This window comes from Penaeus vannamei, chromosome 35, assembly GCF_042767895.1.
Source record: "Penaeus vannamei isolate JL-2024 chromosome 35, ASM4276789v1, whole genome shotgun sequence".
Lineage (NCBI taxonomy): Eukaryota > Metazoa > Arthropoda > Malacostraca > Decapoda > Penaeidae > Penaeus > Penaeus vannamei.
Genome location: NC_091583.1, coordinates 15335004 through 15362503, shown reverse-complemented (window position 1 = coordinate 15362503; position 27500 = coordinate 15335004). Strand labels below are relative to the sequence as shown.

Below are 27500 nucleotides of genomic sequence, written 5' to 3'. Positions count from 1 at the left end.
ACCGAGGGATTAGGGATTAAGTCCAGCGACGCAATTTCGTTTTTTTTTTCTTTTTTTTTTATTTGGCCCTCAATGTCCACCCGACACGAGATTCAGATATGTCTCAATTTGCAGACATTGGATATGCAATAATTCATCTCAATGAGAGTGGTTGTGCAGGAGGGGAAGGAGAGGGGGAGGGGGGAGATGAAAGGGGAATAGGAGGAGGTGGAGGAGCAGGTAGAGGAAGAGGGGGGGAAGAGGAGGAGGAGGAGGAGGAGGTGGAGGAACAGGTAGAAGAAGAGGGGGAGGAAGAGGAGGGAAGATTTGGGTTTGAATGAGGTGAAGGAGGGAAAGGTAGAAGTGGAGGATGAGAGATAGAAGGAGGAAGAGCGAGAGAAAGAAAGTGAAAGAAAAACAGGCATAAATAGAGAAAGAGACATAGATGAAATATAGCCTATATAGATAGATACAGAGATAGATAGATAGAGTGAGAGCGAGAGAGAGAAACAGACAGACAGACATATAGATAAATAGAGAGAGAGAGAAAGAGAATCAAAGACCCAAGAAAACGAACGAAAAACATCCCTGAACAACAACAACAACAACCCCTCCCCCCCCCTCGACACCCCAACCCCCCCCCCCTCAAAAAGAAAAAAAAAAAAAAAGAAACTACACCGCATCTCTAACTCATTCCAGAACGCAACACCCGAAAGCGATCCATCATACACACTGCTTTCCTCTCTATCATTAAACGCAAGGGAAAGAAAAGGGAGGGAAGATGTAATGATAATGCAGCCATGAGTGTGAAAATGAATAACGAGAAAGAGGAAGTGGAAGAAATGGATAGATTAAAGAAGATGAAGAAGAAAAATTTGGACTCTGAGACACAGCGTGAGCAAAAGATCTAGAGGAAGTGAAGAAATAGATAAATTAAAGAAGAAAAAGAAGAAAATTTAGACTTTGAGACACCGCGTGAGCAAAAGATTTATATTTCTAATGCCTTCATAGTAATTAGATATATAAAAGGATATTTGAATGGATGATTTTGAAATATTTGATACAGTGAATGCACTTTAAAATATTTTGATATTTAGCTTGTATTGCAATTAAAAGTAATCCTCTATTATTCTGGAAATAGAAATAAACAGAAAATGATAATTAACAGGGATGTTATGATAATAATAATTATAATAACAAGGATAATGATATCAACTACAATGACAATAATGATAGTAATAATAATACTAACCATATCAAAAGAAATATATAATTATGATAATAATAATAGTAATAATGATAATAATAATACTGATGATGATAATAATAATAATAATTATAATGATAATAATAACAACGATTATGATAATAATAAAGGTAATAACAATAACAATTCCATCGATAATAAAAATACGAACAGTAATACGTTATAATGATAATAACAGAAATAATAACACCGAATCTTTCCTATATTCTTTATTATCTCGATTTAATGGAAGCCAGCCTCATTACCGTCATTCAGAAACCGATCGCCATTAACATTTTTATCATCAACGGAGTGTCATTAGTATTGAATTTGTGACGTTATACACTAATGGCCTTTATACCTAATGGGCGCTGTCGACGGGTCTGTCAATTCTCCTCAATGTTTCTCTCTCTCTCTTTTGTGTGTTTTCTTTTTCTTTTTCTTTTTATTGATGTTTTCTTTTTTTTCTCTCTTCTTTTTTTTTTTTTAGAAATGTTGGTTTGGGCTTGGTGGCAGATTTTGGTGTTTTTATTTTTGGTATTGTAAATGCTAATATCATTGTTATTTTATTCGTTTTATTATCATTATTATTATTATTATTATTATCATTATTATTATTATTATTATTATCATTATTATTATTATTATTATTATTATTATTATTATTATTATTATCATTATTATTATTATTATCATTATTATTACTATTATTATTATCATTATTATTATTATTACTATTATTATTATTATTATCATTATTATCATAAGTAGTCGTAGTAGTAGTATCATTATCATCGCTATCATTATAGTTATCATCACTATTAATAAGATCAATATCATTATCATCCTCATTACAACTACCATCATTATTATTACAATTAACATCATCCTAATTATCATTCTCATTATCAACATCATTATGAGCAAAAGCATTACCATCCGCATCATAATCATCTCTACCAGCTGTTCTAAAACAAAGAAAACGTAAACAAAAGAAAAATAAAAGGAAAAAAAATATTAACAATAACAGAACACATAGACGTCCCAGAAAAGACCAATAAATAAAAGGGGAAATATCATTAGCCACTTACAAAGTAACGAAAATTAGGGAAGGGGCAAGGGGGAGTGGAAGAGGGGAAGAGGGGAAGAGGGAGGGGGAGAGGGAAAGAGGGAGGGGAGAGGGAAAGAGGGAAGGGAAGAGGGAAAGAGGGAGGGTGGAGAGGGAAAGAGGGAGGAGGTGAGGGGAGATGGAGTGGGAAAAGGGGGAGGAAGATGGATAAGGAAGAGAGGGCAAGGAGAAAAGTGGAGGCCTATGGAGTCTAAGAGAAGAAAATGAGGGGAAAAGGGGAGAAGGAGAAGTGGAAAGACGAAAGAATAAGAGAAAGAAGGGTAAACGGAAAGAGGAAGAGAGCAACCCCCCTCCCCCCACCCCACCACCCACCACACCCCCAAATCGAGCACACTTGTCCCCTCAGCCCCACGAAGGTCGTAAATCGGCACTGACACGAAATTCTTGTAGTTATTAACCTTTACCATGAGGGGCCGTCGTTCCCCCTTAAACATCCGGGGCTTAGACGCACTCTCACGATCTTTTCCTTCTCTCTCTTCGCTCTCATATTTTCTTCTTATTTCTTTTGGGTTATGTATATATATATATATATATATATATATATATATATATATATATATATATATATATATATATATATATATATATATATATATATATATATACATACATATATACATATATAAACATACATATAGAGATAGATAGATATATGGCTAAAAATATAGATAATTACATATATATGGATATATATTTATGAATTTATATGTATACAGAGAAAATGATGGATAGAAAAAAAGAGAGACAAAGAGAGAGAGAGAGAAGTGGAATGAAAGAGATAAATCATTGCAAGCTCCACGAACGAGACTCATCCAAGGAGGGCGAGAGAAAGGCGGGCGGAGCGAGAACCAGCGCCCCCCCCCCCCCCCCCCCTCTCTCTCTCTCTCTCTCTCTCTCTCTCTCTCTCTCTCTCTCTCTCTCTCTCTCTCTCTCTCTCTCTCTCTCTCTCCCTCCCTGAGCACCTTACACAGCTCTCTCTTGAGTAAGGTTCAAGAATTCCTTAATGGGTAATCACTCTGGCCTTGTCTTCTCTCTGGGCTTGGGGAGGGTTGGGGGGGTGGGGGGTTCATGGGGTATAGGGGATGGGTGGGGGTGGAGAGGGGGTGGGTGGGGGTGGAGAGGGGGTAGGTGTGGGGTGGTAGGGGGGTAAGTAAGTTTATATGGACAGGGGGGAAGGATATATTTTGCGAAAAGGGGAGGAAGTGTTAGGTAGGGAAATGAGAGGGGACAGGGGGAGGGAAGGAGAGAGAGAGAGAGAGAGAGAGAGAGAGAGAGAGAGAGAGAGAGAGAGAGAGAGAGAGAGAGAGAGAGAGAGAGAAAGATAGAAAATGCAGTCACAATAAAACCAAGAATCATAATCACACCACATACAACTTACACAAAACATTAGTCGGTATCCCCGCCCTCCCCCCGCAAAAAAAAAAATAGATAAGTAAAATTAAATGAAACAAACAAATAAATAAAAAAGCCTCCAAGAGAAACACATACTCACCTAAAACTCACCTTGAACCGCCGAAAAACAGGTGAAACATTTCCCTTCTCATTTCCGTCACTAATGATCTAAAACTCATCTAATTTACCTGTTCACTGCTTGCCTCTTGAGTCTTCTCTTTCACTAATTACGTTGCATGCATTCACTTTATTTTAATTACCTTTTTGGAAGCTTCTGTTTGTTATTTTTGATGGTGAATGTGGTGAGTACTGAGAGAATGATAATAGCAATGATGGCAGCCATAATAATGATGATACAAAAACTACAATAATAATAAAAATGATATTGATAATAATGATAGTGATAATAATAATAATAGTAGTAACAATAAGGATAATAATGACAGTGATAATGATAATATTAATAGTAAGAATAAGGATAATAATAATAATGATAATAATAATAATAATAATAATAATGATATAGATAATAATAATAATGATAATAATAATAATAACAATAATAATGATAATGACAATAATAATTATGATAATAATGATGATGATAATAATGATAATGATAACAATAATAATGATAATAATGATAATAATAATGATAATGATAACAATAATAATGATAATAATGATAATAATAATAATGATAATGAAATTATCATTATTACCAACATCATTATCATATCATTAACGTCACACATCCTTCCTTATTATTCACCGTCTCCTAATCATTCTAATTCCATTTTCCGTTCCCTCGTCATCAAGTGCTTAGGCCTTTTCTCATTTATTCAACCCTTCCATCCATCTCCTTATTTTTTCGGGCTAAGAAAAAAAAAAGGGTTGACACAGTGTTAATTATATATGAGACCATTTACGGGAATGTCTCCTTGTCGTTTTTTAAGTCTTCAAAAAATATGTTATTCTATTTTATTTTATTATTTAGCTGTGCTTGTTTGTTCGGCAGATTATTTAAATATTTATTTCTTTATTTGCTATTATTGTTTTTCTTGGGGGGGGGGGGGGGTAGGTTAATTGATTTAATTCAATTGTAAAATTATTCATGTACGTGACTATTTATCAATATATATATTCGTATATGTATTTACATTTTTTTTTCTGTTTCTTATTCTATTTATCATTACTGTTGTTTGAAATATGTAAGGTCGATTAATCATAAGCTTAAAGTGAATAATTATTTATAAACTTTCTCAATCCCTTTGGGCACAAAATGGAGGTTCCTGTTTACACAAAATGAAAAATGTCTATCTTCTTATCCTCTCATCTAAGAATGATTTATGTTTTCTCTTTTTTTCTTTCTTCTGTCTTTATTCCCTCTTTTCGCTTCTACCGGCTATCCCTCCTCTTCGTTTTTCTTTTTGGTATTTTCTATCTCCAGTCTTTATTCTCATGTCTTCATATTCCTCTTCTTCGCCCTCTTCCCTTTCTCTCTCCGCCACATTCTTTTCCTCCTCCCTTCATTCTCCATTCTTTCTTCTCCTCCTCTTCCTCCTCTCCTTCCCTTTTCGCCCTAATTCTCTTCTCCTTCCTCCTCTTCCTCCTATTCTCCCCTCATCATTCCCACTCCTCCACTTCGCTTTCCATCCTTTCTCCTCTTCCTCCCTCCCTTCACCCTCCATCCTTCCTCCCCTTCCTCCTTCTCCTCCTCCTCCTACTTCGCCCTCCATCCTTCCTCCCCCTCCTCCTTCTCCTCCGCCTCCTTTCGTCAGCAATTTCCCATTTCTACTCAAGAGCTGACGGTGAAGACCCAAAAGATATATGTCTTGGAAACGTCTTTAGCAAAAACAAATACGTTGGGATATATGCCAAGTGGCGAGGAAAGAGAAAAAAAAAGAAAAAAAAGAAAAAAAATGGAGGAGGGTGAGGGGCTAGGTGGGGGTTAGGGGGTTGGGGGTAGAATAAAAAATGTGGGAGGGTGGGGGCTAGGTGGGGGTTAGTGGAGGTTGGGGGTTGGGGGTAGGGGGGTAGGGGGGGCAGGAAGGGGGTATAAGACAGTTTAGAAGATTTAATTACATAAACGAAATTAAAGTTGGTAATGGTGTTTTGAAATATTGCTCAGTGCATAAAGGGAAATGGCTGGAGTAGGGATATGGAGAGAGAGAGAGAGAGAGAGAGAGAGAGAGAGAGAGAGAGAGAGAGAGAGAGAGAGAGAGAGAGAGAGAGAGAGAGAGAGAGAGAGAGAGAGAGAGAGAGCGGAAATTAAATGAAGAAGAAGGAGGCATTGGTACACAGACGCAGAAAACAAAGAATGATATTCCAAAAAATTATTATACACAAGATTACACTAAAATAAAAAATAAAAAAAGTAAATAAACATATAGATAAAAAGATTTTCCAAAAATTCGCAAATAAATATATAGATAAAAAGGTTTTCCAAAAAAATCGAAATCCTCTCAAAAAAAAAAAAAAAAAAAAAAAAACTACAAGAACACACGACAGAAAAATACCCCCGGTCGATGCCTCAACCTCGACCCCGCGTCAACCCTTCGCCAACCCCGAAATAGATCACCGCTATCAAGACCTTTGGCGCGGCCGTCGGGATCAGCATGCAAATTATCCCCTCTTAAATAGCGGCCGGATAATCACGATGATAAATGACGCTGATATAGTGACACTGTAACTCCTCTCTACAAAGGAAGACTTTGACATAAACATATATATATATATACTGTGCCTATACGCACACTTAAAGTCACAAAGACCCATATATGCATGTATATATATATATATATATATATATATATATATATATATATATATATATATATATATATATATATATATATATATATATATATATATATATATATATGTATATATATATATATATATATATATATATATATATATATATATATATATATATATATATATATATATATATATATATATATATATATATATATATATATATAAACAACACACACACATAGTTATATACACAATTAATTGTATTCACAAAATCAATTCAGTCCCTTTGCGTCTGCAGAACTTGAGTCATAAAATTCCCACAGCAAAAGACAGCGCATAAAAGTCCGCAAAGTTCCCGGCGATTCCCCGGCGCCGACAGCGGCTATCACTTGGCCAATCGTTTAAAAGAATCAAACCATTTAAGGAAAGGTTGTCGATTCCATAAGCCGCGGCTCCTCCTCCTTGACGGATTCGTGTGTATTCCTCCGTTTATATTTTATTCTCTTCTTTTTCTTTTATTTTTCCTTCTTCCTCGTGGCGCAAGATCGAATTAATTAGATATTACGGATCTATATAAAGAAGGAAAGATATGAAAAGGGAGAAATTAAGACACGATTTCAGCGAGAAAGACAAATCATCCGAAGCGCTGTAGTTAAGCGAGGTCTCCGAGGCAGCTGAACATCGCCGCCGCCGCCCTCCCATTTTGTCTTCCCGGGACGTCGTGGCGGGTGGGCGGCCGGAGGGGGGGAGTGGGCGGCCGGAGGGGGGGAGTGGGCGGCCGGAGGGGGTGGGGAGTGGGCGGCCGGAGGGGGTGAGTGGGCGGCCGGAGGGGGGGGGGGAGTGGGCGGGAGGGAGACGGAGGAGAGGGAGAGAGGGATGGCCGGGGAGGGCGGAGAGGCGAGAGAGTGAGGAGAGGAGGAGGCTGGTCGGGGGGGCGTCGCTCCTGCCTTGCCTCCTCGCTCTCCTCCATCCTCTCGGCCTCTCGCGCTCTCTCCTCTCCCGCGCGCTTTTCCTCTACTCTCTCTCTCTCTCTCTCTTTTCTAATTCATATTTCTCTTTGATATCTATACCTTCTCTCTCTCTCTCTCTCTCTCTCTCTCTCTCTCTCTCTCTCTCTCTCTCTCTCTCTCTCTCTCTCTCTCTCTCTCTCTCTCTCTCTCTCTCTCTCTCTCTCTGTGTCTGGCTGTTGCACTCTTCCTCTCTCTCTCTCGTATCTTTCACCAGCCCCCGTTTCCACATCTCGTACCTCATTCCCTCTATTTTTAAACGCACTTGGCCCTTCTCTCTCTCTCTCTCTCTCTCTCTCTCTCTCTCTCTCTCTCTCTCTCTCTCTCTCTCTCTCTCTCTCTCTCTCTCTCTCTCTCTCTCTCTCTCTCTCCCTCACTCCTCAAAACCAAGATACAAAGAAAAAAAAAAGAGAAGACAAGAGAGAGAGAAAAAAGGAAAGCCAACGCAAACACCAACAAAACAAAAACAAACAGATAAATTACAACTATTCCGCATTCTTTCTTATCCATCCATCTCCTTCTCTGCGCAAAATTAGAAGTCGTGTTTATTCGTTGGGGGAGATTTTGACTTGATAAGCTATTATCACGAAAGAAGAATTAATGGAATTGAGATGATGAGCAGTCTCGCCTTCAAACCCAGGCTGAGGGAGTCGGGGCCAGCACACCCAGACTAAATGGGTTTATGGCTGTTTGGATTGTGTATAAATGGACGTGTGTGTATGTGCATATATTTGCTTACATCTAGCGCATGTGTTCAGCGCAATGAGTATGTGATTATCTATATCCATACGCGTATACAGTTTTAAAACTTATTTATCTATTCATTTATTTATATATTTATCTATTAATTTTCCTGTCTATCTGTGAATTAATATATATATATATATATATATATATATATATATATATATATATATATATATATATATATATATACATATATATATATATATATATATATATATATATATATATATATATATATATATATATATATATATTTATATATATATTTAAAGATATAAATATAAATATAAATATAAATATAAATAAATAAATAAATATCTATATATATATTTATATATATATTTATAGATATAAATATAAATATAAATATAAATATAAATATAAATATAAATAAATAAATAAATACATATATACGTATATATTTATATATATATACATATATATATATATATATATATATATATATATATATATATATATTCATATAAATACATATATATACATATATATATATACATGTATATACATATATATATACGCATAAACATATATATACATATATATATATATAGATATATGTATATATATATATATATATATATATATATATAAATATATATATATATATATATATATATATATATATATATATATATATATATATATATATATATATATATATATATATATATATATATATATACATATATATATAAATATATATATATACATATATATATATATACATACATATACATACATACATATATATATATATATATATATATATATATATATATATATATATATATATATATATATCTATATATATGTAAATATATGTGTGTGTGTGTGTGTGTGTATACACATACATATATAAATAGATACATATATATATACATACATACACACACACACACATATATATATATATATATATATATATATATATATATATATATATATATATATATATATATATATATATATATATATATATACATATATGTATATATATATATATATATATATATATATATATATATATATATATACGTAAATGTTTTTATATATATATATATATATATATATATATATATATATATATATATATATATATATATATATATATATATATATATATATATATATATATATATATATATATATACATACACACACATACAAAATAATCATCACACAGTAAACTCAATTTAGATGTACATGCAGTATGTGTGATATTATATATAAGCCCACAATATGAGGTGTGATATTAATAAATAAACATTACTGTATGAGATTACGTAGCCGGCCTTATAAATCATGGCAAAAATGATCAGAATGAAATATGTGTTGTTGATAAGACACTGGAAGTCAGCTGGCGAACGGAGGGGGGGGGGGAGGGGGGCTGTCGGTGGAGGGGGAGGGGTCCAAAGGGGGAAATGGGAGGTGAGGGGGGAGAGGGGGATGGAGGGAGAGAGAGGAAGAGGGAAGAAGAGGGGATAGATGGAGGGAGAGAGGGAGCAGAGGGGGCAGGGAGAGGAGAACTAGAGAGAGAGAAGGGGAGAATGGAGGGGATGAGTGGAGAGAGAGAGAGATGGGGGGAAGGGGAACGAAGGAGGAGGGGAGAGAGAGGGAGAGGCGGAGGGTGTTAATACAAGCTGGAGGGTCATCCACCACCATTCCTCCCCCTCTGCTCCCTCAGCACCACCGCCAACTTTCAAACTACTTATCGTCAACAAACTTTGCTACATTAATCATATTTTATCCTCACCGGAGAAAAAAGATATCAGCCATTTAGAAGCCTCGAAGAATTAAAAGATTGCAAACTTAATACCTAAGTCATGGATCACGAGCCTACTAACTTATTTTCACTCTTGTAGCAGCCCCCGTCCGCAACTTTATCGCAAAGAGAGAGAGAGAGAGAGAGAGAGAGAGAGAGAGAGAGAGAGAGAGAGAGAGAGAGAGAGAGAGAGAGAGAGAGAGAGAGAGAGAGAGAGAGAGAGAAAGAAAGAAAAAAAACCAGACATATCCACACTCCTCTTAAGTGCTACACGCTCCTTCTTCTTTCTCCCCCAAAGATCGAGGAAATAACAAACAGAAATAGAATAAATAAGAAAGGAGAGAGAGAGAAAAAAAAACAAGATAAGCAAAACACGAAAACCCTCACGTTGCGGAGAAAGAGGAATGTGTAGAAAATCTATGCCGAGGCTTTGGGAGCAACACCACCACTGGCCATTGCTGTAAAATATGGTGTCTTCACAAGGCCAGTTATAGCCTATCAGCTGGAACGATTGTCTTTATAGATCTGGGGCTATTGAAACACATTCTCCCCTCCCCCCTTGTCCTCCTTTCCCCCTATCCAACCCCCCCCCCCCCTCTCCCTCATTTTGAACTTACTTACAGAGCGACATCATAAAGTTGGAAATTGTAAACACCTTTCTTTTCTTTCTCCCGCTCTCCCTCTCTCTCTTTCGTATTTACGATCGGAATAGATATGTTTTGCTGTACTATTTCTCTCTTCTTCCTATTCCCTATTTCTCTCTCCCTCAACGACATACGATCAAGGAGCTGGACGGGTTGAACCGCGGCTCTGGTAGCACTGCACCTCGTCTTACAAGTTCATTTGGCAACACTCGGACAGAATCAAACATGCCATCATACACAAACCATCCTTAAATGTCTCCTCCCTTCTCCCTCCCTCTCCCTCCCCACACACTGATCTTCAGCTGTTGTTTATCGCCAATATATATTCTCATCCACAAGATCACAGCCGTCTTCCGTGCGTGCGGCGAACACCCTTATAAGACGTAGCGGAGACGAAATACCGAGCGCGGCGGCCACCTCCGTCTTCGGGGCCGCAGCGCGCACTCCGCTTGTCTTTTTTTGTTTTTGTTTTTGTTTGAATCGCTGTTCTTTCGTTTTTTTCTTGTTGAGGATGTTGTTGTTGTTGTTATCTTGACAATTTCATTATATATAAGTTTATAGATCTTAGAAGAATGACTGATTTTGTTTTTTAGACTTTTATCTAACGCGCGTTCGTCGAGACCCAAACAAACGCGATCTGGAAAGCGCGCGCGTCCTTCTCCGGGGCTTCCATTCCTTCGAGAATAGATAAAGCAAAAAATGATTAAGAAAAAACGAAAGGAAGCAGAATGAATATATGATTTTTTTGAGAGAAAGGGGGAGGAGAGGAGGAAGAAAAGTGTAGGCGGCCCCTCAGCAAAGTAATATAAGCGCTCTACGCTGCCAAGACACGGCCGCCGCTGTGACAATCGCTTATCTAGCAGATTTACGAAGCGAGTCCTGAAAATACGACCTTTTGGGAGAAGAGAGGAATCGAACGGGGGAGAGAGAGAGGAAAAAAAATACAGAGCGAGATAGATTGAACAAAAAATTAGAATGGAAGAGAAACAGCGAAAGGGGAGTAAAAGGAAGACTTAACGGGAGGAAGCGGGGAAAAAAATAAATAGAAAAATAGAAATACATCGTTCCCGCTACGTCTCGGTACGTCAGCGCTCAACGTCATCCATCTACAAATACATCTCGCTACCCTCACCTACAGAGGCCTAAAAAAAAAATTCTTCTAGAGAAACGATTTTAAAAAGGAGACTTGAAGGGAAGAAGTGCAAGAAGCAATAAATAAAAAAGAAAGAAAAAAAATACCACATGGTTCTCGACACGTCTCGGTACGTCGGCGCTGTACGTCTTACGTTCAAAATTACGTCTTCTTGTCCCTTACCCGCCTCGGCCTAAGAAAACACCATTCTTCTTAGAGAAATTATAAAAAAGCAAAAAAATAAAAAAGATACATAAAAACATAGACACAGACCTCTCTGTTATCGACACGTCTCGACACGTCGGCGCTGTACGTCTTACGTCCAAAATTACGTCTCCTTGTGCCTTACCTGCCTCGGCCTAAGAAGATTTGGTTCCTCGGGGGCGTCGGGGGACTCGGCGCCGCGACCCTCTGAGCGAGTTTATTCCGAATTCCGAGACCAAACTTTGCCGTATTACGAAATTACGAAAGCTAATGAAATTTGGGCCGAAAGCGTCACGTGACTGGCAAATACATTCGGAATAAAAAATAAAAACAGTAAAGGAAAAAAAAAAGGAGGAGAGGAAATAGAGGAAATGAAGTGAAGATATGAAGAAGGAGAGAGAGAGAAGGGGAAAATATGAAAATATCAAAGAGGATAGAAGATGGAAAAGAAGTAATAATGATATTATCGATCTCTGTTATGGATTTCTATAAGGGAGATTTTTTTTTCTTTTTTTTTTTATAATTTGTGAAGTGAGATAATAAAAATTATTATGGTTATCCCTATAACAACAACAAAAACAACAGTGATACCAGCATAGATTATAATAATAATTATAATGATAATAACAATAACAATAATAATCATAATGACAAGTATGATGAGAGTAATTATTAGAATGATAATAATAATATTAATAATAATAATAATAATAATAACAAAACAACAACAATAATAATAATAACAGTAATAACAATAACAATAATAATAATAATAGTAATAATAATAACAGTAATAATAATTACCAATACTACTACTTTAGTAATGATAATGATAATAATAAGAATTATCGTAATAATTATAATGATATTATAACAATGATAATAATGATGATTATTTTACAACTACTAATAATGACAACAATAATAAAAATGATAACAATAATAATAGTAATAACAATAATGATAACAGTGATAATGTTCATAACAGTAAGAAATCTGATAATAAAAATAATAATGATAATGATAATAATAACAATAATGATAATAATAACAACAATCATAATAATAACAATAATAAAAATAATAACAATAATAATGATAATAGCAATAATAATAATAGCAATAATACTACTACTAATGATAATGATAATAATAACAATAATAATAATAATAACAATAATAATAATAATATTGATAATAATAATGATAATAATTATAATAATAATGATAATAATAATAATAACGGATAATAAAACAATATCAGCAGCATCAATAATAATACTAATGATAATCATAACAGTATCGGTAATAATAATGATAATTATTATTATTGTATTTTTATTAGCTTCATTATCATCGTCAACATAATCGTATCAATATTGAATATTTTGTTGCTGTTATTATTTACGATCTATATTAATCACATAATTTTAAAGATATTTTCCAGCTATAATTTTCAACATTTTTCAAGAATTATCAAAAGCAGTGGAAACTCGGCCCCATTTTTTCTTATCATCACTTATACGAATGCTAATATTCGTAGAATTGATTACCATGCCAATTAGAATTGATTCTAATGGCGTAATGAACCATTTAGTATTCAAATTGGGGTCATTACGAAAACGAATATTTAGTCTGCTTAATCATAAAAGTTAATAGCATCCAAGTTTATGTATTCACACAGACACAGACACACACACACACACATATTTATACATGTGTGTGTGTGTTTCTATGTATATATATATATATATATATATATATATATATATATATATATATATATATATATATATATATATATATATATGTATATTATGTATATTATATATATATATATATATATATATATATATATATATATATATATATATATATATATATATATATATATATATATATATATATATATATATATATATATATATACATATATATATATAAACACACACACACACACACATGTGTGTGTGTATTTCCGCTTCCAGTTTATAAAGGTTTTCATATACCGTCTTTCTTGAAGTTGAAGTTGAAATTGAAAAAAAATGGACAAAATAAAAGACGAATGACACACACACATACAAACACAAAACTGACGAACGAGAAACGACCAATAATCCAAAATTCGAAAGAGACGACGAACACGAATTTCGTCCGAAAGGAGAACGCAGAGAGTCTAGGCTAATCTACACAGGGGCTGAGCAATTGTCTCAATGCATGACTAACGCCTTCGACTTCCACGTTTTGAAGGTTAGTGGATGGATCTCGCGGGAAAGCGACGGGGAATAGGGAGGATGAGAGGATGGAGGAAGAGGGAGAAAATGGAAGAGAAAGAGGAGGATGAAGCAGGAGGTAGAAGAAGGAGAAGGTGGAGGTAGAGGTGGAGGAGGAAGAAGAAGGGGATAAAGGTGTAGGAGGAGGAGGGAGATCAAGGTGGAGGAGGAGGAGGAAGAGCAGAAAGGAACAGGACGAAAAGGTGGAAGTAGAAGAAAAGGAGGAAAATACGATTATCGTAGAGAAAACAAGTGGAAGAAGAGAAACGGTGATAATGCAGAAAGAAAAAGAAGAGGAATAGGAAGTAGAGGTGGCTGCTTTAGAGGAGGAGAAAGAGGAAATAGTGGAGGGGACGCAGGGAATCGGACGAGGGAACTGGCTGGGAGAGGAGGTGGGGGGAGGGAGGGAGGGGGAGAGGGGAGAGCGGAGAGGAGGGGTCTCAGTGGGCGTAGGAAGGGAGGGGGAGAGGGGAGAGGGGGGTCTCAGGGCGGAGGGAGAGGGGGGGGGGAGAGGGGGAGGGGCTTTGTGGTAGGCCAGCGCGGGAAGGAATATATGTTGGTCGGCCGAGATGGATGAGGGATGTGTACTTTTTCTTCGTTGTTTTACTTCTCTTGTTTTGCGTCTTTACCGTCATTCTTATTGCTTTTCCTTATCTATCATCGCAGAGAATTTAATCCCAACCTCACGATACTATAGCATATCCACCAAAAACTACTCATCAACGCGAATATAAAAAGAAAAACAAAAATAAACACAGACCTCACCCTAATCAAAGATGGCCGCCGCCCTAGTCCTTCTTATCAACAAACACCCCGAAAGATATCGAAGGAAACATGATTTTCGTTCAACGAGGAGCTAATTGAATTGAACAAGACTTGAGTTATGAACAGATCCTCCGCCCCCCTGCCCCCCAACCCCCCTCCTTCTCTTGCCTATCGTCTTCAACTTCAGTTTGAAGTTACCGCACCAGACTTTCCTCAAATACCACATCCTTGCTGAGGTTAGCTTCAAAAAAAAAAAAAAAAAAAAAGGGAGGGAATTTTTGATGATGTATTTCCTTGTGTGTCGATAAAAGGTGGACGAAGATCCTTGTATGAATATTTATAAGTAATTATATATTTTTCTTCTTCGAGCAATCGATTCAATTCGATAAAGAAAGAAGAAAAACAGCAGAAGAGAAAGAAATAGATGATAATAAACACACCAGGAGGTAATAAACACAACCATCCTCCTCTTATATGAACACGCAAGCACAAAAAAGGAATAAACCAGAATAAAAAGGGAATCTTGATAACCATCACCACCGAGACATAAAACCAAACAAGATTTTTATTTTCTCTCCCAATTCTTTATCATGGCGGCCCCTTAGCTGGACGCTCGAACGAGACAGCAAATAAATCTCCGGAAACGTGTAATATTACGTCTACAGCCCCCAATTAGATCCTCCATAATCTTTGCTAGGCCTGCGCCCCCCAGATAGGCCTATGCTTCAACTAGGCCTAGGAGGAGCCCCGCACAAAGCAAAAGTTTCTGGGCCTAAGCAAAGGAATCACTCATCGGTCACGGAAGCATTGCCGGACTTCTCCCAATGCTTTAGTTTTTGGCTTGGGCTTCGCGTTACGAAATTGTGAAGGATGATCAATAAATAAAATCAGTGGATTCCAAAAAAAAATAATAGTAATAATTTGAGAGAGAAAAAGAAAAGATACGTTATCATCATTATTAGCAATATAAGTTTCTATCATTATTATCATTATCGTTTTTATCATTATTATCATTGGTATTATTATCCTCATCATTATTATTATTATGAAGATTATTATCATTGTTATAATTTTTTGTCGTTATTACTACTGTTAAAACTATCATCATTGTGATTAAATATCACTGTTATTTTTATCGTTACTATTATTGCCATCATCATTATCCTTAGTATCGCAATCATTATCATCATACAAACCAATATCCTTTTCCTCCTTCTCCTCCTCCTCCTTCACATTCCCCTTCCGAAAGAGACAAAGAGATACACGGAATTAAAACAACCGCCGTAAAGAAAGAGGTGTGAAGAAAGCGAAAAGAGAGACAGGATAACGCACGACTCCTGTTCCTGTGCTGTTTAACATTATAGATCGCGAAAGACGGTGAGGTCACCTTAGATTTTCTTGAAATTTCCTTTTAAAATCCTGCGAGACGTTCTTTATGAGGATGGGGCTGTGTTTTTGTTTGTTTTCTTTGTTTGTTGTGTGTTGTGTTGTTTGTTTTTTGTTATTGTTGTTTTTGTGATTGTGGTTAGTTATAGGATAGTAAGGATTTATATATTTTTTTCTTTTATTTTATAAGGTAGAAATGATTCATATTTTTTATTTTATAAGGAAGAAATTATCATTTTTTCTATATGGTAGAAATGATTTTATTTTATTTTTTTACAAAGTAGAAATGATTTTTATTTTTTTATTTATCTATTTATTTATTTATTATTATTATTATTATTATTATTATCTTTTTACAATTCTAGGAGCTTGCTGGTTTAATTATCTGTGCAAACTCGAGACGAAAAAAAAAATCTTTCTCTTTCTCTCTTAAACTGACATTCACTTTTTTCGTACTTCCTCTTCCCTGAAAAGAAATCGCGAAGTAAAATATCCGGTTCGAAGAAGAAGAATCCAACAAATTCAAATTTTCTTCTTACCTCCCCCCCCCCTCCCCCTCCCCCACAATCCTCACTCCTACAGACACCACCTCAACACCCACTCCCCCCCAAACCCCCTCTCCCTACCCCTCTCCTAGCGAGTCTCATACACTCCTCCCCCTGTCTCTTGCTTCCTGCCCCCTCCCCACCCCCACCCTCCTGTCTCTCGCTCCCTGTCCCCTTCCCCTTGCCGCTTCCCTCTTGCCCCCTGCCCCCCCTTTTCCTCCTTCGTGCCCCCCCCCATCCCCCCATCCCCCCATCCCCCCATCCTTGCTCCGCCCACTCCCACTCCCCTGAAGTTACATTCATGAATTTCAGCGTCGTAATGAAAACCATTGTGTCAAAGAAACAAAAAGTGACACAGGAAAGACCGGAGGGGGGCGCGGGGGTGGGGGGGGAGGTGTTGGTGAAGGGGGGGGGGTTAGGGGGGGAAAGGAAAGGGGTCGGAGTGAAAAAAGGAGGAGGGGGAAAGAGGGAGGAAGAAGGAAATTTAAAGAGAGAGGGGGGGAAAGATACGTACATAAGTAGCCAGAGAGAGAGAGAGAGAGAGAGAGAGAGAGAGAGAATGAGAGAGAAAGAGAGAGAGAGAGAGCGGAGCGAGCGAGAGAGAGAGAGAGAGAGAGAGAGAGAGAGAGAGAGAGAGAGAGAGAGAGAGAGAGAGAGAGAGAGAGAGAGAAAGAAAGAAAGAAAGAGAGAGAGAGAGAAGACTGAACAGAGAAGAAAGAAGAGAAAGAGAGAAATCCAAAGAAAAGAAAACAGAATGAAAAGAAGAAAGAAAAGGAAAGCGAGTGAGCTACAGAAAAAAAGAGGGAGAAGGAGGGGGACGAGGAGGGAGAGAGAGAGAGATAAAAAAAAAAAAAAAAAAATACGGAAGGGACAGAAAAAAATCTTAGGTATTTGCATTAGGAATCAAGGGTGGTGAGACTTATTTGACAACGGGAGAAATATTACTCGAGCTGTAAGAGAGATAGCCTTCTTAAGGAAAATTGAAAATAGAGGGGGGAAGAGCGCGCCGTTAACCCTCTCCCCCCCCGCTTCCCCCATCTTTCCTTCTTCAACCCCCCCCCCCCTCCTCACACACACGTCGCACCGCCCCCCCCACCCCCACCCCGATTCGTTCCTTCTTCAACCCCCCACGTCGCTCCGCCCCCCCCCCACCCCCACCCCCCTTCACGGAGCGCGGGCTGACGCCGACGGAAGCGAAGGGCGAGGGCGGGGTAGCTAAGGAGGGAGGTGATGAGGATATATTTTGTTGATATTTTTTTAATAGTCGTCGTCACCATCGTCATCATCATCATCACCGTTATCATTATTATTATCATTAACATCATCATCATCATCATCATTATCATGAACATCATCACCACCATCATAATCATTATCTTCATCATCCTTATTATCAACATCATCATCATCATCATCTTTCTTGTCCATTCCTTTAATTTTGTTTTCTTCATCTCCTCCTTTGTTTAAATTCCCCTTTTGACTTCCTCCTATTTTTTTATTATTCTTATTTTTTAAGATGTCGGTTAAAAATGTTAGAAACGAAGATTTTGAATGATATATTAACTATAGTAATGGACTTGGTTAGCCGCAGGAACTCGCCGCATGGAGGGAAAGGGAACAAGAAAAAAAAAAGAAAAAAAGAGGAAGAAGAAGAAAAAAAAGAGAGAGTGGGAAGGAGAGACCAATAAAAAAGGGAGATGGGGCAATTAGGGAGCGTACTTTATTCAGTGAAGGAGAGAGAGAGAGAGAGAGAGAGAAGAGAGAGAGAGAGAAAGAGAGAGAATGTATAAGAATATAGGAGAAGGGAAAAAACACAGAGACGGGAGAAGGGGATGAGAAAGCGAAGGAAAAGGAGGAGGAAGAAGAGTCAATAGAAGGAGGAGACGGAGAAGAAGAAAAAAAAACGAGAAACAGAAGGTATAAGATGAGATTGAAAAGAAAGAGAAAGAAGAGAATAAGATAGAGAAGAAAGAGAAGCAAGATAATAAGATAGAGTAGAAAGAGAAAGAAGAAAATAAGACAGAGAAGAAAGCAAAAAAAAAAAATAATAATAATAAAAGATAAGATAAACAAGAAAGAGAATAATAATAAGAATAAGAAGGGAGGAGCCAGAAACCTCCCCCCTCAACCCCTCCCCCACCCCACCCCCCACCCGGTCCTCCACCACAGCGAAGACACATCCCAAGAACATGATTTGCACCACCGCCCGTCTGGTTACCATCAGGGGTCTGGCTCGGCTCTTCGCGGTGTTGCACAGGATACGTTGCAACAGCCAGCTCGATATGCGTGCAAGAAGAGGCCAGGGAGGCGAGAGAGGGAGGGAGGGGGAGGCGAGAGAGGGAGGGGGAGGAGAGAAGGAGGGGGAGGCGAGGGGGAGGAGAGAGGGAGGGGGGAGGCGAAAGGGAGGGAGGGGGAGGCGAGAGAGGGAGGGGGAGGCGAGTGGGAGGGAGGGGGAGCGAGAGGAGGGAGGGGGAGGCGAGAGGGAGGGGGAGGCGAAAGAGGGAGGGGAGGCGAGAGGGAGGGAGGGGGAGGCGAGAGAGGAGGGGGGGAGGCGAGAGGGAGGTGGGGGGAGGCGAGAGGGAGGGAGGGGGAGGCGAAAGAGGGAGGGAGGGGGAGGCGAGAGGGAGGGAGGGGGGTGAGCTCCTTCAGGGGGACGTTTTCGGTTGAATGTGGATTTGTGTATTATAATCATTATTATTATTATTGTTATTATTGTTATCATTTTTGTTATGATCATCATAATTATAATTATTATTGGTATTATCATTATCATTATTATTACAATTATTACTATTATCATTATTAGTATTATCACTATCATCATTATTACTATTACTATTATCATTATTACTATTATTATTATCATTGTTATTATTATCACTATCATCATGATTACTGTTATCATCAACATTATTATCATTTTCATTACCATCATTACTATTACTATTATTATTATATTTCCTTATTTCTTGATCTTTCTATCTTTTTTTTTTTATCTTTCTTGCGGTCGGTTATACATATATATTTTTTCACCTTTTATTAATTTATGAATTTATTTAATTTTTTCTCATTATCTCTTCACATCCGTTATAGAAGACTGGCTTGATACCCATTACATTTTGCACTCGGGAGTCAACAATGTGTGTCTTTAACCCGTTTCTGGAATGAGAAGAAGTTCATTTCGGGGTTAATGGCAGCCTCGTTTCTTGTCGCGAGGTACGTTGCAACCGCGAGTTACGTTTTTGGGGCAATGTTGCGAAGAGGATTCATTGCAACGAACGTATATCATAAAGAACGTTTTTTTTTTTTTTTTTTTTTGCTTCTCTCTCTTTCAAAGCAAGATGTTGTTGGGTTTGCACAACTGCAGGGCGTCCTTCCCTTTCGGTTATTTTCATTATTTATTGTTATTAATGTTATTATCATTATCTTTTTATTTTTATTATTTTTTTATTGTTATCTCTTTTGTCGGAAACGTTTTGATGATACAGAATGGCTTATGATTATTCGCGGGTGGTTGACGTTGGTCTTAATGAGTTGCCTCTATGATGTAAAACGTTTTTACCGAACGTTTGGGGTCCCTTTGATGATGGAAAATGGGCGCTTAATGATTGCGCTTACTTATTTTTGTTCCTTTTGTAAATTAAAAAAGAGGAGGTTGAAGGAGGAGGAAAAGGAAGAGGAGGAGGAGGAGGAGAAGAAAGTATACAAGTGTCTCCTTCATCTTAATGATTGCACTTACTTATTTCTGTTCCTTTTTTTAATTAAAAAAGGCGAACAAAAAAAAACAAGAGGAGGCTGAAGGAGGAGGAGAAAGTGTCCAAGTGTCTCCCTCATCTCCTTCCTCTTCCCCCCATCGATCGTGCAAGTGACAGCGCCTTACAAGCCTCACACTATAAAAGATAGTTCATTTCCTGTTGTTGTGTAACCCTGGCAAAGGTTCACAGATTTCAGGCCGCCTCTGCCTATTTCCGCGTGACAGTCCAATTTTTGTGGGGTCCGGTCTAATTTCTTGCTTCGTCTCGCCCTGTCCCCCTCTACCCTCGCTCTTTCTCTCCTCTCTCTCTCTCCTCTCTCTGTCTCTGTCTGTCTGTCTGCGTCTCTCTTTCTCTCCTCTCTCTGTCTCTGTCTGTCTGTCTGTCTCTCTCTTTCTCTTATCCTCACCGTCTATTATCTTCACTTTCTTGTCTCCTCTTTCTCCTTCTCCCTCTCCGTTATATCTTCTCCTTTTACCTACTCTCCGCTCTTTGCTCCTCTTTTACCATCTCCCTTCCTTACTCCGTCCTTCTTCCCGTTACTCCCCTCCCCTTTCCCATCCCTCCCGTTCCCTCCCCTCCTTCCTCTTCCACTCCCTCTCTCCTCTTTCCTCCTCCACTTCCCTCCCTCTCCCTCTTCTTCCTCCTCCACTCCCTCACTCCCCCTCTCCTTCCTCCTCCATTTCCCCTCCCTCTCCCTCTCCTTCCTCCCTCCACTTCCCTCCCTCTCCCTCTCTTTCCTCCTCCACTCCCTCCCTCTCCCTCTCCTTTCCTCCACTCCCTCCCTCTCCCTCTCCTTCCTACACTCCCTCTCCCTCCCCCTCCCTCTCCTTCCCCTCCACTTCCCTCCCTCTCCCTCTCCTTCCTCCTCCACTCCAGTCCCCTCCTTCCTCCTCCATTCCCTCCCTCTCCCTCTCCTTCCTCCTCCATTCCCTCCCTCTCCCTCTCCTTCCTCCTCCACTCCCCTCTCTCCCTTTCCCTCTCCTTCCTCCACTCCCTCCCTCTCCCTCTCCTTCCTCCTCCACTCCAGTTCCCTCCTTCCTCCTCCATTCCCTCCCTCTCCCTCTCCTTCCTCCACTCCCTCCTAAACTCCAGCACCGTCCCAGTCCGACAGACTTGGCCTTGTCATACTGCGTTTGTTTACACGAGTCGTAACTCCCGCTGAATGTTTTGCGAATACTCTTATTCCCTCTCCTCTCGCTATTTATGGCTTTTAGTTAAGAACGGAAACAATGCGGGGGGAATTAAAACGTTCGCTTTATATGCTTTATTAATCTGTCCCTTTTTTTTTTATCAGGACGCGTCGGCGCTTTGAGGAAGAAGGAAGAATGAGAACGAGCGATGGCGGTAAAGGTCGAGATTTTCGTCTTGGTTTTTGTCTTATGCTTGCTGTTTTTTGAGAGAAAAAAAATGATAATAGTAAAAGAAATTGAAAGAAAGGAGAGGGTAAAGTAGGAGAGAGAGAGAGAGAGAGAGAGAGAGAGAGAGAGAGAGAGAGAGAGAGAGAGAGAGAGAGAGAGAGAGAGAGAGAGAGAGAGAGAGAGAGAGAAAGACAGACAGAAGAGAGAGGAGGGGATGGGGAGGAGGGAGAGGAAAGAAAGAAAAAAAAAAAGCGAGAAATATCACACCATAAATCCGAACGTAACCTTTGTGTCCTGACCTTAAAGAATGTAAAGACCCCCCCCCCCCCGCCATCTCCTGGTGGCTTGATGGCTTATAATGCTGTTCCGACATGGTATCGGCTCCTTATCTCGGGTCCCGGAGCCTCCCTTATCCGCCCTAAGAGCCAGCGTTGAGGCGTCTGGCTCTTTTCGGGGCCCTAACAAGCCCTCGGGGATAGGCCTCTCCCCCCCTCCCCTCCCCCCTGCCCCAACCCCGCCCCAACCCCCAAGACAAGTGCTTCCTTGGAGCGTGACCGCAACATGAGCAGGTTAACAGCCTCGGAAAGGAAGGATGTGTTTCTACATGCCCCTATACATATATATATATATATACATATATATATATATATATATATTTATATATATATAGATATATATATATATATATATATACATACACATTTTTATGTATAACTATATACAAATATACATGTTTATATGTATATATATATATATATATATATATATATATATATATATATATATATATATATATATATATATATATATATATATATATATATATATATATATATATATTACATGCACACCCACCCACACACAGTGTTTAGGCTTGATCCGAAAACTCTGGGGGAAGGGAGGCCAAGCAGCAAATGGAGGAGAGCGATAGAGGGACCCCATTTTCCCTAGGGGGGGTGGGGGAGAGCAAAAGCATAGGCTTCGGTAGGCAATGTAACCCCCCACCCCCCTCCCATTTCCCATATCAACCCCCCCTCCCCCCCTCTTCTCCCCCCCCCCCACTTTCGGCCCGAGTGTTCCTGACTTCGGTCGATTTGTCTCCTTTTACGATAATTAGCCATCGACTTTGTGCCAGAAATTCGGTAGATAAGAACGCAGCTGCCGTTGTAATTCGGTCCGAGGCCTGATAATCATGTACGGGCCACAAATTGATGTAATTATTTCTTTTTGGTCCTTTTGTCGTCCGTGTTCGGGTTTTTGGTCTTAATTATAGGTAGATATTCCTACTCGGGGACTTCCGGTACGAGGGGAGAGGGCGGCAGGCGAGGGGAAAAGGGGAGAAATGTATAAATAAATAAATAGCGATCCCCATGTGAGCTCAGAGTAAAATGCATATATTCCGGATGTTTGTACTATTAACGTGCATTAGTACACTGAACACTTACGACCCCCAAAATGTGTAGTTTCTTAGGCATTCCTTTTCTTTTTTTCACTCCCTTTTTTACAATTTTTTAAAGCTTTCCTCTCTGTTTCTATTTCTTCTTCTCAATTTCCCGATTTTATTCTGTTGATATATATACATCATGTTTTCTCTAATAGTTTATTCTCTCTCTGTCTCACCCATTTTCCTTTCAGTCTTTCTTCTCCTCCATGCCATCTCCGTTAACATACAATCATCATGTTTTCTCTAACACTCCTTCCTCTTCCCCCTTCCCCCTTATTCCTCCCTTTATTCCCCCCTCTCTCTCTCCCATTCTTCATCTCGAGTGCCTCCCCATCTCATCCTCCGCATTTTCCCCATTAATATTCAATCACAAACGTATTCCAAGTCCAGGACGCAGGACCTAAACCGAAGGCGCACCCGAGGACCCGAAAGCAGTCCTTCTTCGGTCCCTTCGGAGAGACCATTTCCCCGGCTGTGGAAGCGAGGGGCGAGGAGGACCGTTCCTTACGCCGTAGAAAAAATATCCTATTTTTTTTTTCTCTCTCTTCTTTTTATTTTTCTTCTTCTTCGTCTTCTTCTGTTTCTTCTTCTTTTTCTGTTTCTTTTTCTATTTTCTTTTTCTTCTTCTTCCTCGGTCGCTTACGATGTCGTTTTTCCTGTGTTTTTCCTCCTCTTTCTTCTTATTATACTTTCTTAATTTGATTCTATCCCACTTCCATCTCGTTTCTTCATCCTCATCTTCCTATCTTCCTCCCCCCCTCCCCCTCTCTCTCTCTCTCTCTCTCTCTCTCTCTCTCTCTCTCTCTCTCTCTCTCTCTCTCTCTCTCGCCCGTCCATCTCCTCCTCTTCCAGCGCCTATACCTCTCCCTCCCCACCCACCCTCCCCTCCCTCCCCCAAACCATTCATTTCCTCCAGCCGGCCTACCCTCATAGGCCTTCTCTCAGTCGCTCCTCCCCCCATCCTCGTTACTTCCCCCCCCCTCCCCCCCCCTTCACCTCCATTACCTCCGCTTCCCCGGCCGACCGATAGGCCTACGCGCATCCTGTCCGTGGCCTCGTGAAAATGGCCGCCGAGGCAAGCACGAAAGGACGATTGCGCCCGTGTGGAAGGGGGCCGATGGCGTTGAGATACGGGGGGGGGGGGAATGGCCGCTCGGGATGGCGTCTGCGCTCGTTTGGGTGGTGGAAAGGAATAAGAAAATATAATCAAAGAACGAAAGAAAAATAAAGAAGAAAAAGAAAAAAAAACAGAAAAAAATGTATATATATATGTATATATATATATATATATATATATATATATATATATGTATATATATATATATATATATATGTATATATATATATATATATATATATATATATATATATATATATATATATATATATATATATATATATATATATATATATATATATATATATATATATATATATATATATATATATATATATATATAAATATACATATATGTATATGATATATATATATATATATATATATATATATATATATATATATATATATATATATATATATACATATACATATATATTTATATATATGTATGTATGTATGTTCAAATAAATATGTATACATACATACATACATATGTATATATATATATATATATATATATATATATATATATATATATATATATATATATATATATATATGTACATATATATACATGTAAGTATATTTGTTTTATACATACTATGGAGAAAGTTCGTACGTGTGTGATGGTCTAAGATGTAAAAAGATAAAACTCAAAATGTCCGAAACGTGATCAACTTTAATGCAAACATATCTATAATATTTGAAAAAGAGAGAGTGAATAATACAAGAAACCGCAAAAATTGTTACAGAAAATTAAAAGCCGTGAAAAGACGGCGAAAAAATAACGAAAAAGAAAAACGGTGTGGAAAAGACAGAGAGAAAAAAAAAAAACAAAAAAATAACAGAAAATAAGAAGACAAAAAAAGAAGAAGCAAAAAACGCAAAAAAAAAGTAGACGAAAAAAACAACAAAAGATAGATAGATAGAGAGAGAGCGAGAGAAAGAAAGAGAGAAACAGATAAAGAAAGAGAAAAATAAAGAAAGAGACATAAGAAAGAAAGAAAAGGAAAAGAAAAAAGAAAGAAAGAAAGACAAAAAAAAAAAAAAAAAAAAAGAAAATCCCCCTCACCACAGCCTTAAAGTGTCAACCACAGCATCGGCGAAACACAACCGCGTCGGTACCAAAGTTTAAGCGGACATTCCAGGAAGCCGATCGGATTTTTGCGGGTGTAAGTTTCACATTCAATACTAAAACGCACCTGCTATAAATCGAGGATCCCAAGTTTTATTATTATGTGGGATCAATTCACAAAGATTTTTTTTCGTTTTTTTCGTTTTTTTTTTTTTTTTTTTTTTTTTTTTTTTTTTTGAGGGCGGGTGGTTTTGGAAATATTCTGTACTTTTGCTCAAAATATATCTCGGAATGATGCGTTCAATCGTTCGAATTTTCCTCTTCTTATTTTCATTTTAAAATCTATCCGTATCTATTTCACGTATCTACTCCACGACAACTAACTGAAAACAAAGACAAAAATCCCCGCCCCCCCCCCCCCCAAAAAAAAAAAAAAAAAAAAAAAAAAAAAAAAAAAAAAAAAATATATATATATATATATATATATATATATATATATATATATATATATATAATAAATAGATAGATAGATAGATAGACAGACAGATAGATAGATAGACAGATAGATAAACAGATAGAAAGATAGATAAATCCCCCACAAAAAATATATATAAATACCTTGCTTCACATTAATCCCAGCGTTCAAAATCCCATCAAGAAATCCCCGAGTTTTCCCATATGAGTCCTCAGAACCCACGCCATTTGTCAGCGAGTCTCCCGGGGACAATACAAGTGAGGCTCGCACGCCAGCCCCACCGCCGATGCCGCCCCTTGCTGCAACTATACGGCCATTTTAGGTGATAAATCCATACTCTTATCCTCTCCCGTAGCCAATATCTGTGAATGAGACACCCTGTTTTAAACCCTGGCTTTATAGATGTTTGTCTGTCTCTGTCTTTAGGTGTTTGTAGGTCGGTCAGGCTCTGTCTCTGTCTGTCTGTCTGTCTCTCTCTCTCTCTCTCTTTCTCTCTCTCTCCTTCTCCCTCTCCCTCACTCTGTGTATTTGTGTGTGTGTGTGTGTGTGTTCCAAAGCTACTCTCATTTCGGGATATATGCGTGAGATATTATGGACGTGAAGGAAGAAAAGACGTTAGCTTATGTATGTGTGAAAAGGGAGAGCGTGTGAGACCGTGTCTGTGTATGTACGTATGCATGTATGGAAACCTAATTTTGCCTGCATGCCGTACCCTGGGAAAATTTGTGGCTTTGCGGGCGTTTTTTCCCCTCCCTTCGCTCGTTCCTCGTTCCATTTACTCATTTCTTTGTGGTATTTCACTCGACCAAGACCACAAGCTGTATGGATCACTGAGGACGACTGAGGGACAGGGGAAAGGGGGGGAGGAGAGGGGGGCGCATGAGGGGGGGAAGAGAGGGGAATAATGAGGGTGAGAAGAGAGGGGGGGAGGGGTTCTATTCAGCAAAAATGTAGATCAGAGGAAGTAGACATTTTCATGATTATGGTAATGAGCTTCACTTCCTCAGACGCGAACCTTTTCTTCAATAATTTTTCGCAGCGAAGTCCATCCTCTCATCAGCGGGTTGCATTCACTTCCTCCCTCCCCTCTCTCCTCCCCCCCCTACCCCCTGCTGCAAGAGCTTTCCATATTTACCAATATTTATTGTCGGTTTCGAGCCATAACTCGCCATGGCGTCTAATGGGAAAAGACCGACGTCGCAAAATGGAGGTTTATCAATTTTTCTTTCAACCTTCCGAGAAAACTCATTCCTCTCACTCCTCCCCTCCCTCCTTCCG

The 27500-nt window shown here is 38.4% G+C and overlaps 1 protein-coding gene across 10 annotated transcripts in view; it reads right to left on the bottom strand.

Moving 5' to 3' along the window:
- Positions 1-27500, bottom strand: part of LOC113808168 (homeotic protein ultrabithorax) — a 945716-nt gene that overhangs the window by 22091 nt on the left and 896125 nt on the right. The window lies entirely within an intron of this gene.